Source organism: Terrapene carolina, unplaced genomic scaffold (assembly GCF_002925995.2).
Source record: "Terrapene carolina triunguis isolate 2854851 unplaced genomic scaffold, T_m_triunguis-2.0 Scaffold88, whole genome shotgun sequence".
In the NCBI taxonomy this organism is placed as follows: Eukaryota; Metazoa; Chordata; order Testudines; family Emydidae; genus Terrapene; species Terrapene triunguis.
The window spans coordinates 33,830,256-33,847,073 of NW_020664439.1; the positions used below are offsets into that span (position 1 = coordinate 33,830,256).

The 16,818-nt window shown below is 41.4% G+C and overlaps 1 protein-coding gene across 1 annotated transcript in view; it reads left to right on the forward strand.

Moving 5' to 3' along the window:
• Positions 1–144: 144 nt before the first annotated feature.
• Positions 145–16,818, forward strand: part of SERPINI1 (serpin family I member 1) — an 82,053-nt gene continuing 65,379 nt past the window's right edge. Inside the window, exon 1 of the mRNA XM_024195597.3 lies at positions 145–289. The gene's annotated coding sequence lies outside the window, so the exon portion shown is untranslated. The remainder of the gene's footprint in view (positions 290–16,818) is intronic.

Genomic DNA, 16,818 nt, shown 5'->3' on the forward strand with positions numbered 1-16,818 from the left:
TACAACTCCCACCAGGCAATGCGAGGGGGAGGACGGGGGCGGGAGCGAGAAGAGTTGGAGGAGGAGCGGGTGGAGAGCTAGCCCAATCGGAGTGCCGGTCCGAAGGAGGGGGCGTGGCCCCGAGAGGGGCGGGGCAGGCGTGAGAGTATGCAGGCGTCGGCGGACGCCACAGAAACAATTCCTGAGGCGGTCCCTGTACTAGCGGCTGCTCCAGCACGGGGAGTAACCCCAGTCTAGCGGAGCCGGGGCGGGGGGCGTCCACATCTGCTGCAGGAGCGCTCCAAGGGAGGTAAGCGCCGTCAGGTACTTCGCTGTGCGGGCAGCCCGGGTGCGCGTGGGGGGCTCCCCGCCCTATGAAATCATGTGGTAGCTGCCCCCCGTGTTGAATGCATGTCAATTGACTTCGCATTCCTTGTTTGGGATCTGTTCGAAAGTCTCCCTCTGACTGTTGCTGAACATATATATATGGCAGTGTGTGTGAGTCGTTTAAACCCAGCTCACTTGTCAGTTGTTGAGCAACCTCGCTCAGTTTTGCACAGCGTGCAGACCAAGGAAATAAATTCCTGAATCTGGGTGTGGGGGTAACCTAGTCCAGTGGTATGTTTGTCCCCAGCCCAGCCCACCCCTTTACATGGTGGGCTTTTATTAAAATCTTCTATTTGATTAAAATGTTGTTTCTCTTCATGCCCCAATGGTGGTTTTGACAGCGGCTATTTCCACATCCGTTATAGATTTGTAAATCTGAGTCCTGGCTTTTGTTGTACTTGCCTTGCGACTTTGTCAGTGGCTTACTGTAAACTGCGACCCAACATCTGGTGTTTGTTGATGCAATTCAGAGTGCGTTAGCTTTGCTGTAGAAAATAATATTGAGAACTCTGTGAAGATTTAAGAAGTTCTTAAAACTGAAAAATAATTAAAAAAAACGTAATTAGAAGTCTTTCAGTTTCAAGTCACTTCAGAATGAGTGTAGAAGTAGTGTATTTAAAACGGGTGGCTATTTTAGAGCGTGTGTGTGTATATATCTGTGTATCTGTATGTGTATATATTGTATATATGTGTCTGTGTGTGTGTATATTCGTAAGTGTCCCCTATTTGGAGAAAAACTTAAATATAAAGTGCCTTTCTCTTTACAACATAAGATTTTTGCATTGTGTGGCTCACTAAAACATGCAATACACCATATCTGAAATCTCCCTTTTGCAAAGTCTCACGCACATCTTGACAGCTCAGTAAAATGAATAGCAACCTCTCGCAGTGTACATTTACCAGTCTACTAATACAATAATTATCCCAAGGTTTTAAAAACGATGCAAAAACTAAGTTCTATTCTAACCCCTTTTATTATGAATAAAAATGAAGATACTATAATAATGATGATGTAAAGCACTTTGAGATCTTTAAATGAACAGTTCTGTAAAGCTCATAATAATATCACTGTTTTAAGTCCATCCATTTCCCTGTTTAAACAATGGTAACATATGTTAGTTGCTAAGAACAACTGTTATAGGAAAGCTTTAGAACTTTAAATAGCATGTGACAATCAAGAAATACGTTTTTTAAAAATTGGCTTTAAAAATTTAAATTCAGGTCTCTTAAATTTGTTAGCTCATGTAAAGAGAGTTTTTAAGAATACTGTATAGCATGATAAAGATGTAAACACTTCATATAACAGGAGGATGTGTAGGAAGAGTGCCAACACCTGAATGAATAGATAAATGACAATTAAACCTATCAACCATTGGTTATAACTTTTGGTAACAAAAAGGGACTGTCTGTGGAAAGCCGTGCATACCTTTGAGGCTCCTAGCTTTGCAGTGTGGGAACAGAGATCTCAAATATTTGGGACAGTAACACAACATGGAACCATCCATCAACTGTTAGGTCCTGATAGCTTAATGTATAAAGAAAGCCAGAATGACATCTGAATGTTATGCTCCATTAAAAAAACCACAATATTCCCCTCATTCTACCCTGCTTTGTATTATTTTTAATCTGTCTTTGTGCAATCCATTGAACACCAACTAATGCACATCCCTCACTATTGGTGGGGTAGATCTAGAATATGTGTAGCGTACAAAAATATTAATATCATTAATAGCTTTTAACTTTGTTTGGCATCCCAAAGACTTTTGTTTTAATAATTGTAGGAGTTATTTCTGTAAGTCCTATGGAAAATGAAATTACTGGTTGGGAAAGGTTTTTTTGTGCTTTGAAAAGTCCATAAAACAAATCAAGGGTTGGGTGGTGGTGTGAGATAGACAGACAGACACTCTCTTGCGCGTGCATGCATGAGAAAATTGTGTTTTTTAAATGAAGCTGTGTAGTAATGCACACTCTTTTGTTTAAAAAATTCATAGAACAGAATATTCTGTTAAATATCTGGTTCTCTTCCCTCAAATTATTTAACCACAGATTTGACTTTCCCAGATGAGAATCTATAGTCAGAGATGAATACGTTTTCCATTCTCTTATCCCTTCCTGGTTTTTCAAAACTGCTGTCTGTTGTGGTTTTGTAGAGGGGGAGAGGGAGTTTGGGGCTTTTTAAAAGCAACTATAGATGATTGCCCTGTTATAAAGCAAGTCTTATGATATCTTTAGGCCACTCTTTTATAATATAGGTCAGCAGTTCTCAAACTGTGGGTTAGGACAGTTTTAATTGGGTTACCAGGGCTGGCTTAGACTTGCCTGGGGCCAATGCTGAAGCCTGAGCCCCGCCATCCAGGGCCGAAGCCGAAGCCAAAGAGCTTCAACCCTGGGCAGCAGAGCTCAGGTTACAGGCCCCCCTGCCTGTGGCTGAAGCCCTTGGGCTTCGGCTTTAGCCCCCCTGCCTGGAACAATGGGGCAAGCCTCCCCACCCACGGTGGTGGGGTTCAGGTGGGCTCAGTCTTCAGTCCCCCTTCCTGGGGTCGGGTAGTACTATTTATTGTCAGAAAGGGGTCATGGTGCAATGATGTTTGAGAACCCCTGGTATAGGTCATACATAGTCAGACATGTAACCGCGCTAAGTGGTTTTGCTTAAGGCACAGCTATTTCCACTATGTTCTTTCCAACATGGGGGTGAAAAAAATAAAATTATAGATAAATGGTTGAACAAGCTACATTCAGATTGGCCTCAAGTGAGTGAGTGGCAGCCATATGATTAAAGCCCTGCAAATCTGCGAATATCCGCTTTATGTCTGCGGAACATTTTTGCGGATTGTGCATGGATGCAGATCAAAATTTTATATCTAGAGCCCCGCAAATCTGCAGATATCAGTCAGCTTTACATCCATGGATTGTGAATCAGATGCGGATACGAATTTTGTATCCACGCAGGGTTCTACGTATGATTTCCCTCCCTCCACTTCACCTCGCTCCATGGGGGAAATATGGAGACAGTGAGAACCGACAAAATATGGTGTCTTTACCTCACCTTGCGAGTGTAGAAAATATTCTTACCAGCTACCTCTAAAGGTTATTTTAGTTCTGATGAAAAGTTAAAAAGCTCAGTAAACTGCAAGTGAGAGTTCAGCAAGTATCATTAATGTTAAAACAGTATTTTTTTTTTTTACTGTTTTAACGACATTGGCTAAAATAAAAATGATGTGAAGAAAATCAGGCTTACAAAACAATCCCAAGATGCAGTAAAAATATTGCTTTAAAAAAGATTCCACCAAAAACATATACATGAAGATCTGGGTAAAGTCACAAATCTCCATGTAAAATAGGGGTGGTGGGGGTGAGGTGATTACTTAAAAACTGATTCTCCTATCACTCTGAATTAAATCAGAAATATTTCCCTTGAAGTCACTGGAGGTACACTGACAAAGGAGAGGAAAATAGAGTTATTAATGTTGACAGTATCTTTCTGGTTAATCTAGATATTTAAGATTTGGATATTTAAGATCTTCACTTTATCACTAGTAAGTAGCTAAGTATATCAAGAGCACAGTCTTGGAATGTTTTATGTAACTGTGGGAGAAGGATGGGAAACCCCATTTTTTTTTTAATATAAACAATGGTTTAATGGATAAGGCGTTGAGCTTATGGTATGTTTCGTATCCTACCTTGTACTTTTGAGCTTAATTCTAACCTAATGTTCAAAACTGAGTCTTTGACCATCCAAGGGATATCTTTGAGTGTGCATTATCAATTTAAAGCAAAGATGGATATCCAGGCTTTTTAAATATGTTTATGTAAACCATTATCAAGGATGAAATCAGATCAATTTAATCTAGATTTTTAACTTGTATTATCCGTAAGGGAAAGGCTTGTTTGTGTAATTGTTGAACAATAATAAAGGAGGGAATGTTTTCCTCCGCAATGGGGACAGTGTTTAGAGCAGATGTTTTAGTCATAGAAATTTTGGCTAATTATGTCATGCATTCCCGTTTATATATTCTTATGGCTATGCTAGTTCTGAATTCTAATCTGGGGTGTGTTTCAAAGTTCTTTGCAATTTTTGAGTGGCTCGCACACAGGTAGGTAGGTACATATTATCTACAGTACTATACAGGGCAGGTAAGTGACTTGTCTAAGGTGACACAGAAAATCTGGCAGAGGTAGACCACCCATCCTTAATGTACACCTTATCTCTTGACGTTAAGCCTGTTTCATCCTGTGGTCCATTTTAATATATGTGAGTAAATCATTCACTTTCCATATATGGGGAATACCTGGTAATGCACAAGTGGTATTCTTCCAGCCCCATTTACTCTCCATAGATCCCATGTCCCTTATTGGTCCAATGACTATAGTCAAAATACTACATAGTGAGAGCATTACTTTCCTGGAGCAACCTCTTAGGTGCAGGAACTCTGACTCTGTCAGCTCTTGCATGAAAGTGGCCATCTAGCACCTCCTTTGAGGTGTTGAGCCTCTTCACTTTCTGTTGGAGACCATCGGTCTTCAGGGTTGGGCCCTCTTACTGCATTTCTCAGGTACAACTAAACCTATGGCCACTCATAGCATTGTGCTAGTGATGTTGTTATTGTGAAGGCACTTACTATAAGCCTTTATTTACACGCCCTTAATAGCTTATTGAAAATTACCTAAATGTCTTGTGCTTATTTTTAGCCAAAGCTGAATTTTATTTTGGGGGCTGAAGGTAGCTTGCCAATATTCTATTTAGCCACTTCTGATTGATTCTGATGTGGAAACTGTTACCCTTAGCTTTTCAAACCTTTTGTTCACATGTGACTAAAGTGTCATCTTTTCAAAATTTCAAATTTGCTAGGGAATTACTCCTCACCTGCAAATAAATGTCTCTGGCATATTTGAAAAACTTGCTGTAGAAAAGAGCATTTGATAATCCATGTATTTCATAGGCGTTATACTTTGTTCCATTAACTTTGTAACAGAACACTTATGGGTGAAATTCACTTTGTGCATGAACTTGTACAGTTTCCCCTCAAGGTGCAGAACTCTGTGCTTAAGAGCTTACCAAAAACAGATGCCTAAATATGGACTTAGAGCAGGGGTAGGCAACCTATGGCATGCGTGCCGAAGGCGGCATGTGAGCTGATTTTCAGTGGCACTCACACTGCCCGGGTCCTGGCCACCAGTCCGGGGGGGCTCTGCATTTTAATTTAATTTTTACATGAAGCTTCTTAAGCATTTTGAAAACCTTATTTACTTTACATACAACAATAGTTTAGTTGTATATTATAGACAGAGACCTTCTAAAAACGTTCAAATATATTACTGGCACGCAAAACCTTAAATTAGAGTGAATAAATGAAGACTCGGCACACCACTTCTGAAAGGTTGCCGACCCCTGACTTAGAGCCTAACATTAGGCACCTGTTTTTTAAAATCTTGCCTTAAATATTCACACACCTGTACTGGTATCTGGTACTTTACATATCCAGATAAACTCAACAGAACTTATTCACTATGAATTATCATATTTTATATGTGTAAATAACATAATTATGTTTATTGTATATTTGGTTGCATATGTATATGATACTATCATCAGTGGTGACTCTCTCTTTTTAATTTGTCTTTATATGAAAAACAGTAAATGTAAAAAACTTAAATGAAACATTATATTTGAGAATTCTTGTATTACTTTACATCATGAAAGCAATACTAAACAGCCATCTCATTCCTTGAACACTGCACAGTGCCTCCTATGCACTGAATGAGGGAGGAGTCCTATGGAAAAAGTAGTATGTGATCATGTAATTAAAGATTGTATCATACTGCATGTGCTCAAGAGGACAGAATTAAGGTACCATAGGGGAACTTAATTTTGGCACTTCCTAACTCTTGAGTGCTTGACTTTGCGACCTTAACACATTGTTCTTTCAACATAGCTCTTGGTTTGTTTATGTCACTTCCTAGGTATTTAAACAAACAAACAAAACAAATTCATGTTCAACTGTTGTTGCTCCTGTAGTAATACTAGCAGTAAAAACTGCAAAGTTCTATGCCTAGTGAAAAGGAAATGAGACACATACAAAATGGCAGAGAGAACTCAGCAAGTTGCATTAAGGAGTTTATTTAGCTCTTCCTTTACTGTGTGTGTGTGTGTGCGCGTGCACATGCACATTACAGTTATCACAGAGAAGGTGTGGAAAGAGTTATGTAGGTTTTGGAATGGAGGTGTCCAAAAAGAAAGCATTAACCATATACAGCAATGCAAGTGGGTTGAATTACAATACCTGTAGGAAATTTATGTTATGGTTCCTGAGTCAGATAATGGGGTTTTTTTGTTTGTTTTTTGGGGGGGGAGGTAGGGGGAAGTTATTATATCAGCCATAAATCCAGATAATAATACAGCCCATACAACTTGTACTCCAATGACTTTATTCAGCAGTGCTCTAATCAATAAAGCTACGCTACATTGCAGTGCTTCAAAAGCAAAAGTGTGATTCTGCCTTTGGTGGATTGGAGTGATAGTCTCTCTCACTCACTCACACACTTATATTGTACTCCACATCCTGTCACTCATTTCATCCCAGACAAAATCAAAGCAGAGCCACTTGTGCCAAAAATTGTCTGGTCATTCAGTGTTGAAAAGTACCCAGTCATGGTACTTGGCAGAGTGGCCATGCCTGTCATCACAGGGCTCTACAATAACTGTATTCTCTGTTTTCAAAATGCTCTTGGAATGATTCTTAATATCTGTCAGACTTATGCAAATATGTATGATGACCACCTTTGTGAAGTAATTAAAATTTCAAGTGTCATGTCACGTGTCCATAGATCTTTATTTCATAAATTTATATGAATAAATGAAGATAGCTGCAGAATATAGCTATATTAATATAATGAAAACTGAATTTAAGATTTCCATTTTGATGCTCTTGATATGTATCAATTGTTGCAAGATTGCAAAGCAGTCAGATTCTCTTTCAAAGGGTGGAGGGGGGGCTTTTTTTTTTCCATTTTGTATCAGTGACTCTTGGGAAGCTAATGCATTAAATACAATAAATATTTTTTTGTCAAACTGTTATTGACCTACTAGCACATTATTTTAAAAAGCTAGCTTTTTATAAGAAATATTTTCCATTTTTAAGACAAATTCTCTCCAAAGGAATGGTCTTCTATATTGTTGATTAGAATTCAAGCTAGAAGAAAGTTAAACAATATAGCCATATTTTAGTTAGTTTATGCAAATACTAAAATGCTAACTAAAACTAACATGGAGGGAGAGAGAAATACAGATCTGTTGTGGTGCTGTACTTTACTCATGCAGTTGTTCATTTTAATGTAATAGTTATGCTAGGCATTCACTGAACAAGAACCTAATACTATAAAGTGCTAAGAATTCCCTGTGAGTTGCTGACATCTCTCAACCCTTCATATTTGATAAAGGCAAAGAGCACTCAGTTCCTTCCAGGAAGATCTTGGCACTTAACCAGACTGGACCTCAAATACTCTCACAATGCAGTCCCATATGTGAAGTAGGGTTCCTTAGATATAAAAGTATGAATTCTCCCTTACTGGGTTTAACCTTGACAAGAATGCTTGAGAGAGAGTTTAGTTTCCTTAGCCCTTCCACATTATCCCCTTTCCTTCTATGGATTTAATCCATGTACATAACTTTCGTGTTGCCATATCTGACAGAGGGAAAACTTAAACTCCCATTGACTTGCCATTAAATGGACTTAGAGTTGTTTTGCTTCAATAACCTTGAGAAAGGGGACTGAATTCTTCATTATGGTGCATTGGCTTGTGCACTAGCACTTCATAACGTAAGAGCAGCCATACTGGGACAGACCAGAGGTCCATCTAGCCCAGTATCCTGTCTTCTGACAGGCCAATACCAGGTGCCCCAGAGGGAATGAACAGAGTAGGTAATCAAGTGATCCATCCCCTGTCGCCCATTCCCAGCTTCTGGCCAACAGAGGCTATGGACGCCATTCCTGCCCATCCTGGCTAGTAACCATTGATGGACCTTCCTCCATGAACTTATCTAGTTCTTTTTTTAACCCTGTTACAGTCTTGGCCTTCACAACATCCTCTGGCAAAGAGTTCCACAGACTGACTCTGCGTTATGTGAAGAAATACTTCCTTTTGTTTGTTTTACACCTGCTGCCTATTAACTTTATTTGGTGACCTCTAGTTCTTGTATTATGAGAAGGAGTAAATAACACTTCCTTATTTACTTTCTCCACACCAGGCATGATTTTATAGACCTCAAACATATCCCCCCTTAGTCGTCTCTTTTCCAAGCTGAAAAGTCCCAGTCTTATTAATCTCTCCTCATACGGAAGCCGTTCCATACCCCTAATCGTTTTTGTTGCCCTTTTCTGAACCTTTTCCAATTCCAATATATCTTTTTTGAGATGGGGCGACCACATCTGCACACAGTATTCAAGATGTGGGTATACCGTGGATTTATATAGAGGCAATATGATATTTTCTGTCTTATTATCTATCCCTTTCTTAACGATTCCCAACATTCTGTTCGCTTTTTTGACTGCCCTTCACACTGAATGGATGTTTTCAGAGAACTATCCACAATGACTCCCAAGATCTTTCTTGAGTGGTAACAGCTAATTTAGACCCCCTCATTTTATATGTATAGTTGGGATTATGTTTTCCAATGTGCATTACTTTGCATTTATCAAAATTGAGCTCTAGCTACAATCTGCTTTTAAAGAGCGTATCTTCCTGTAGTTTATTTCCCTTTATTGTATTGTATTCATCAATGCAAGATGACTTAAGCTGCCTTAGCAGTAATTAACTTGCTCCCCACATTTGCCCATGAGGGTCAAATCCTGGCACTCGTACTCATGTAGTGTAGAACCCAGTTCCATAAGTAGTACCATTGGAAGCTAGGAGTGAGGTAATACTCCATGTAAAAAAGGCAGAATTTGGCCCTTCGCCTTTGCACCAGTTCTTTGTTTACTATTTCTTCATTGAACATGGCCTCCTTTAAGTCTAGGGGTAATTTAGATGCATTTATCTAAAGATGCCTTGTATTAATTGCTTGCTGTCTCACAATTACCAAAGGTGTCTGCACATCTACCACATTTCTCAACACAACAGCAAAAATTGCATCTTCCAGCAACATCCTTTTCCATGTCTGAAGATTTTATGGTGATGCTTCCTACCCCAGTTTATCCAGTGAGGACTTTGGTCATATTTTTATATATCTAACTACAACTTATATATTTTTAATTGGCTCAATAAATCTATTCTTCTAGAGTGCTTTTTCCCCCTCTGTCCACATTAAAGCTGTTATTGGAGCATTTAATTGTTGTGTACTTCACGTAGCAATTTAAGATCACTGAAGCAGTTCATGTTTTTTCTTTTCCTCAGACATATTCAGTCTTCCAGATAAAAGCACCCTCTCCAATTCCCTCTACTATTTATAAATATTAATCAATCAAAACCCAAGGCAGGCTGATCAACTTACTATAATAGCAGATCTTCAGCATGAGATCATTGTTCTAAATGAAAGATTCATAGTAGTCTACCAAAATGATCAGCTACATATAAAACCAAGATATTCTTTGCTGTCCGCTGAGAAGTCCTGTGATAGATGATATAGAAAAATCCCTTTACTGTACATATGCTAGTTTATTGTCTTCTTACTTTCTGATTCATTCAAAAGGTAAGAGGGGAAAAACATCAAAGTTTGCCAAGTGGACAAGGAGAAAAAACATCAATGGGAGTAAGAGGCCACTAAGGAGATCTTAAAAACAATAAACAGAAATACAATAAAGGGAAATAAACTACAGGGAGATATGCTTTTTAAAAGCAGATTGTAGCTAGAGCTGGATGAAATTTTGTACACAAAACTTCCTCTTTTTGCCCAAAATAAAAGGAGATTTGGGTTGACCGAAATATTTTGCAAATTCATGTTGAACTCAACAAATTGTTTTTGAAACAAATGTTTTGACTTTTTTTTTTAAAAATGTCAGAACAAAACATTTAACTATTGTGATTCAAAATGTCTGTTTCAAAATTTACTTTTTTTATATATAAATGTATAAAAATAAAAGGTTAATAAAGTTCAGAACTAATCATTTCATTTTAGGTTGAATGAAACATTTTTGTTTGACCCGAAGTGATTTTTTTTTTTTTTTTTTTTGGTTTGCTGGTCTTGGCTGCCTGCCCCCAAGACCCACCCCCCAAAAAACAACAAACAATCAGTTGTTCACACAGCTCTAATTGTGTAACTAGCTTATACTGGCTTTCAAAGCCATGAACAGTGTAATAGTCACTGACAGAAAACTTCGTTAACACAGTTAAGGTTGCCTGGTGGTGTCTTGTGCCCTTCCAGATAGTGAGTTCAGTGAAACTCAAACTTCAGAAAACAAGGAAATTCAGAGTCAAAGTACATACTAATGCAATCTTAACTCTACCCTTCTGGAGCTGGCAATAACCAATGGTAATTATCTTCATGCACTTCAGCTATGTTAGGTGTAGCTGTACTGAATGGTGCAGAGATCAGTTGGAGCTACTTGGTAGAGTTGAGATTGTGATATCACGTCTAGGGTCCTTGGAGAAGGAGGGCTTGTGCTCCATGGAGGTGTGAGATCAAAGGAAAGAGATGCGGGGATCCAGTATGCCTCATTTCAGTGCTGAGTTCTGTAGGTTTCCAGTAATGTGACATGGGGAGGGGGGGAGTCTTTTTTGGTATGGGGATTGGAGGAGTGAGATGGGATATGAGAACGGTCTTTGGCTTTAGTGATGGGTATGTGAAAGTCTAGTGTGTTAGATGGAATCCTGTGGCAAAGGGGTTGTGACCGGGGTAAAAGAATTGTAAAACATATCAGATGTAGTATTTTTTTTTCTCCCCCCTCGTGAAAGAGGCTGAGGTTTAAATGTAGAACATGTGCAGATAGCTCCTGTTCAGTACAGTACAGCTCACCTAAATACAAGTTCTGCCTTAGCAAAGAGAAGGTATTAGAACCTGTGCTACTGTAGGGTTGCCAGGCGTCCAGTTTTTGACCAGAATGCCCGGTCGAAAAGGGGCCCCTGATGGCTCCAGTCAGCACAACACAGCTGACCGAACCGTTAAAAGTCCAGTTGGCCACAGTGGCCAGGTCAGCGCGGCTCCCAGAAGCAGCCGCCACGTCCCTCCAGCTCCTCGGCGCAAGGGTGGGCAGGAGGGCTCCACGTGCTGCCCCTGTCCGCGGCACAGGCGCCACCCCAAGTGCCAACTTCACAGCTCCCATAGCTGGGAACCATGGCCAATGGGAGCTGAGGGGGTAGAACCTGTGGAGGGGGCAGCGTGCAGAACCCCCAGGCTGCCCCTCTACCTAGGAGTCAGAGGGACATGCCAGCCACTTCCAGGAGCTGCCTGAGGTAAGCGCTGCCTGGCGTCCATGCCCCAGCCCCGTGTCCCCTCCTGGAGTCCACACCCTCTCCCGCATGCTGAATCCTTCGGCCCCAAGCCCGGAGCACCCTCCGGCACCCTGAACCCCTAATTTCTGGCCCCAAGCCCGGAGCCCACACCCCCCCCCGCACCCCAGCCCCCTACCCCAGCCTGGAACCTCCTCCCACACTCCGAACCCCTCATCCCCGGCTCCACCCCAGAGCCCACCCCCCCTGCACCTCAACCCCCTACCCCAGCCCAGAGCCCCCTCCTGCACCCTGAACCCCTCATTTCTGGCCCCACCCCAGAGCCCAATAAAATCTTGGTGCTATTGACTTCAGTAGCACAAAATCTACTGCATTCAATGCGGCCAGGATTTCACCCAGTTATTGGAACTCTGTCACTGACCTGAATATAGAATTTAAGGCTCCTAAAGTCATGGAAGCACTCCTCAGAGAAAGGTAATGAGTGAGGCGCAGCGAGTCTCAGTGCTGTAATATGAAAATTAATAAGAAAATAAATTGGTACCTTATTCAAGAAAACAAAGGCAGCAGGAGACTTTGGGGGTAGTTATGAATATAATAACTTCAGAAGGGGGTGAGGGCCCAAAGAGTGGCCTCAGTGTTTGGTACTTGTGTGGCAGGGGGAAAGCAAGCAAGCAACTAGGCATCTTGGTTTCTGGGATCATTTCAGGCTCCAGGATTGCATCCTAGGAGCACAAGGAATAGTCTAGAGGCTAGGGCCCTGAACTGGGACCCAGAAGACTTGAGTTCAGTTCCTAGCTTAGCTACACACTTTCTTTTTGACTGTGGGAAAGTCATGTAATCTACTCTGTGCCTGAGTTTCCCCACCTATAAAATGAGGGGAATACTTACCTACCTCATAAGGATGTTGTGAGGATAAAACTCATAAATCATAATTTATTAGATGGCCACAATACTCATCAAATGTGGTGACTTTTTTTTTTTCACTCCCCTGGAGCAGGGTAATATGATTCCCAGTGGGAGTCTACTAGAAACACTATTCATATTAGGTTCTCTCATAAACTGTAATAAACTAGTTTTTCTTACCACCATTTTTAAACAAATGTTTTGTAAAACTTTTAGGAACTTTGAGTGTAATGGCTTGAAATAACATTGTTGTACCCGAAATGAAGTAGCTATTACTGAACAGCCTAGATTTGTGTCAGTACAAACACTTTCCACAGTTCTGATCAAAATGATACACAAAGTAAATATCTTTTCAGGACACCTGTAAATGTAGCAGGGAATGGAGATGCTATAGGAGAACATCAGAACTCCAGAAGGAAAGAAACTGTTCTTTTTATTTGTATTTAGAAAATAAGCACAAGAGACTGAAACATTGGTTGGTTGTTTCGCTCATACAGCAATTCATGGTGTTGAGTGGAATTGAAATAAGTCTATGCAAATTAGCTTGATGTGCTCTGGAAGCAAGAAATTGTTCCATCATTTAAGTTTTTTGTGAAGTTATAGAAACAACATAAGACAGGCACGCTCACATGAAATTTAAATCAGTTTTTCATGCTTGAGTAGAGTAGGTGTGATGAAGTGGGTTTTAGCCCACGAAAGCTTATGCCCAAATAAATGTGTTAGTCTCTAAGGTGCCACAAGTACTCCTCATTGTTTTTGCTGATACAAACTAACACGGCTACCACTCTGAAACCTGCCAACAAAATGTATATTTCTAAAACAGCAATTTAGGACTGTTTTAGGGAGATAACTTGAGACAATGTGCTCTTGTTGTAAAAGACTGTTTCACTTATGTGGGATTATGGAGACCAATGAAGACTTTTTACTCTTAAATTGCTATTAATTCTATTTTTTTAAATTTGTCCAGGTTGAAACACTTTATTATTGAAGTTTGACTGTCTCTGAGCTTGCACAAAGCATAATTAAGACCTGTTGCACTTTTCCCCTCTAGAGTCAAAGTATAATGTTCAGCTGGCTGGCGTGTATGAATAATCCATCACTATGAATCATTAACTTACAAGACCAGCTACAGTAATTGATGTCTTCTTGCAAGCTATGAAAATGTTCAGGGAAATCATTTATTTCTCTTGCTGGTGCATTTTATAATTCATTTATTTATTTTAGAATGCTTTATGCATTGGGTAGCATTGGGCTGTAACCTGTGAACCAGATTTGCTTGAGGTTAAACACCTGAAAGGGAGCAATTTTATTTAAGTAAACTTCCCCTGACTCTTCCTTTGCATAAAAGAAATAGGTGTTGGAGGGAATAAATACATATCATTCTCTGACACTATGTATTTCATGTTAATTTAAGCTCTTCCTCTTTTGGTACATATAATGGAGGATGATGCACTTTGTTAGCTTTGGTTAGAAATAAAATTAGCAATCATGAATAAGTTTATTAAAGGGCAAAGGTTAATTTGCATATAATTAATATTAAATATTGTATTTGGAAAACAGATAGCATTAACATAGTACAGTAATAAGCAGTGATATGATCAGTTGGGTACAAAACACTAATACTCACTGTGTAAACATTAATCTGATATGGTATTTAGCCTTTTTTATGTTTTGTTCTAATATAGTAAGTGATTACTTAATGATGTAGCCTAAGCATTTTTGAGAATCTGCTGAACTTGCATATCAGACAGTTATATTTTTCTGAAGGGCATAAACTGTGAGGCAGTATAGTTTACCACATAACATTTGAAAGGGCTTCATAAATCAGGTTATAATCTCCATGGTAGTTATGGCTACCTCACCTGGCTGGAAAAATGACACTTAGTAACATTGGCCTCTTCGTGAAGGATTTTCACCATTGTCAATGGGTTTTAAACTACTAGGGTCTACTTAGTCTGCAGCCATTCCACCATGGATTGTTACCTCCTCAGCTGTCCTAAAATAAGCAAAGTAAGACTGGGCTAGTATTTGGATGGGAGCTCTCAACACAACCCTCAGGGAATTATGGTGGGAGTCTTGCCTCTGAATTGGTACTGAATCAGTATCCCAGAATGAAGGCACAGTGCTGCTTTTGTGGCGTGGTGGCAGCGTTCTTTATTTTGGTTGAACTGTAATCCCTAACTGTTTGTTGTCATTAAAGACCCCATGGTACTCAAGTGGATGTGGGGTTATTTTAGGGTATGTCTACACTACGAGGGTAATTCGATTTTACTTAAATCGAATATGTGGAATCGATATTGCAAAGTCGAACGTGTGTGTCCACACTAAGGACACACTAAGGACAGTAATTCGACTTTGTGAGTCCACACTAACGGGGCGAGCGTCGATATTGGAAGCGGTGCACTGTGGGCAGCTATCCCACAGTTCCCGCAGTCCCCGCTGCCCATCGGAATTCTGGGTCGAGCTGCCAATGCCTTCTGGGTAAAAAAAATTTGTCGTCATCCGTCCGTCACTAACGCCATCCCTCCCTCCATGAAAGCGCCGGCGGGAAATCAGTTCGCGCACTTTTCTGGTCAGTGAGAGCGCGGACGCCACAGCACTGCGATCATGGATCACGCTGCGACCATCGCTGCACTTCTGGCCGTTCTCAACACCTTGCAGCTTATCATACACCTTTCCCTGAGGCAGATGAAGAGTAATCAGGCGAGGAGGCTACGACACCGCCGTGATGGCCTGAAGTCGGAGAGTAGCACAGAGCTGTCAGAAACCACGAGCCCCAGCGCCCAGGACATCATGGTGGCAATGGGTCATGTGGATATCGTGGAACGTCGATTCTGGGCCCGGGAAACAAGCACGGACTGGTGGGACCGTATAGTGCTTCAGGTCTGGGATGAATCCCAGTGGCTGCGAAACTTTCGCATGCGGAAGGGGACTTTCCTCGAACTTTGTGAGTTGCTGTCCCCTGCCCTGAAGCGCCAGAATACCAGGATGAGAGCAGCCCTCACAGTTGAGAAGCGAGTGGCCATAGCCCTCTGGAAGCTTGCAACGCCGGACAGCTACCGGTCGGTTGCGAACCACTTTGGTGTGGGCAAATCTACCGTGGGGGTTGTTGTCATGCAAGTAGCCAAGGCAATCGTGAAGGTACTGCTCCCAAAGGTAGTGACCCTGGGAAACGCGCAGGTCATCATAGATGGCTTTGCCGCGATGGGATTCCCAAACTGCGGTGGGGCTATCGATGGGACTCACATCCCTATCCTGGGACCGGACCACCAGGCCAGCCGTACATCAATAGAAAGGGCTACTTTTCAATGGTGCTGCAAGCACTGGTGGACCATCGGGGACGGTTTACAAACATCTACGTCGGATGGCCGGGCAAGGTTCATGACGCTCGCGTGTTCAGGAACTCTGGTCTGTTTAGACGGCTGCAGGAAGGTATTTACTTCCCAGACCACAAAATAACTCTTGGGGATGTGGAGATGCCTACAGTCATCCTCGGGGACCCAGCCTACCCGCTAATGCCCTGGCTCATGAAGCCCTATACTGGCGCCCTGGACACAGAAAAAGAACTGTTCAACTACCGGCTGAGCAAGTGCAGAATGGTGGTGGAGTGTGCTTTTGGCCGTCTCAAAGGGAGATGGAGAAGCTTACTCACTCGCTGTGATCTCAGTGAAACCAATATCCCCATCGTTATTGCAGCTTGCTGTGTGCTCCACAATCTGTGTGAGAGCAAGGGGGAGACCTTTATGGCGGGGTGGGAGCTAGAGGCAAATAGCCTGGCTGCTGATTACGTCCAGCCAGACAGCCGGGCCATTAGAAGATCCCAGCGGGACGCCCTGTGCATCCGGGAGGCTTTGAAAGCTAGGTTCCTGAGTGAGCAGGGCAACCAGTGACTTTTCAGTTTGTGGACAGAAAAGCTGAACCTGCCCCCGTTTCTTTACCCAGTTCATTTTGACTATCCTCTCCAGTTACATACCCCCTTCCCCTACCCAAAAAATAAAATCATTTCTATTTTGTTAATTAACACCGTTGTCTGTATTGCTGTTTTCGCGGGAATATTTTAAACCGGGGACGCAGACTGTGGCTGGGGGCGGGTTTACTGTTCTGATGCAAATGATGCTTCTAAACTCCCGGAATGACAGGCTCCGCACTGGTGGACTGGTTATTTCA